Source organism: Phascolarctos cinereus, unplaced genomic scaffold (assembly GCF_003287225.1).
Source record: "Phascolarctos cinereus isolate Bilbo 61053 unplaced genomic scaffold, phaCin_HiC Scaffold_4;HRSCAF=312, whole genome shotgun sequence".
In the NCBI taxonomy this organism is placed as follows: domain Eukaryota; kingdom Metazoa; phylum Chordata; class Mammalia; order Diprotodontia; family Phascolarctidae; genus Phascolarctos; species Phascolarctos cinereus.
This window is the reverse complement of record NW_027555847.1, coordinates 210599627-210600851: the sequence shown is the minus strand read 5'-3', so window position 1 is coordinate 210600851 and position 1225 is coordinate 210599627.

The following is a 1225-nucleotide window of genomic DNA, read 5'->3' as shown; positions in this document are numbered from 1 at the left end:
TCTTCTTGACATAGGCACCAATAGGCCCCTTAGAATCTCCGGACTAAGCTTTCCTCTAAGTTCCCGCCCACTTTTACCACGTGGGGAGGTTGAGGGCGGGGTCATCTTAAAGCCGAAGTAGAGGCCAGAGCGATTTAAGCATTTGGTTGAATCGGGTGACTTTAACTGGGTGCTTGCTATGTGCATGTTCCTTTAGAAGCCAGGGAAATTAAAAGGCAGAGGTGAGGCGGGAATTCATTTCAGGCGTGGGAGACAGTGGTGCATAAGTATTCAAGAACTGCAAGGAGGCCAGTGTGGCTAGATTGCAGAATACAGTCCAGAGGGGAATAAAATGTAGGAAAACTGGAAAGATGGGAAGGGTTCAGGTTATGAAGAGCTTCAAATGCCAGAGGACTTTATATTTGATCTTGGAGGTATTCGGGAGCCACCGGAGTTTATTGAGTGGTCAGGAAAGGTGACATGGTCAGATCTGTACTTTAGAAAAATCACTTTGGCATCTGTCTGGGCAATAGATTGGATTACAGGAGACCGACGCACCGATTAGGAAGTGATTGCAATAGTCCTGATGGGAAGTGAAGAGGTCCTGAACAAGGGTGGTGGCTGTGTGAGTAGAATAAAGGGGGTGCATGTGGGAGATGTTGTGAGGGCAGAGATGTCAAGATACGGTAACAGAATGGATATATGTAGAACAAAGAGTTGAGAAGGACACTAAGATTGCAAGCCTGAGTGACTGGGAGGATGAAAGTACCTTCATTTGCAACAGGGAGTTGGCAAGAGCTGGGTCGTAACTTAAGGGAAAGACAGTAAGTTCTGTTGGACCTGTTTAGCACTTGATGTGTTTGCCAAAGGTAGCCACCGCTGTGATGGAGGAGATCTAGTGTAAAGTCCTAGTTGAAAAAGAATTCCCTGTGGTTGGTGAGGTTCTCCAGGTACTCCTTTTTTTTGGATGACGTTTGGCTGATTGATTACGTCAAGCCCTAGGATGCTGCAGAGCTTCTGGGGAAGGATCTATCTATCTATCTATCTATCTATCTATCTATCTATCTATCTACTTCCTTCACCTCCAGCTTATTCTGTAGCCCACACTTGATATAACCTTCCCACCCTTCCTCAGCAGCCATTTATTTTCTGTCTTCCTTTATTAGAATGTAAGCTCCCTGAAGGGCAGCTAGGTGGTGAGTGGATAGAGTGCTGGGCCTGGAGTCCAGAAGTCTCATCTTCCTGA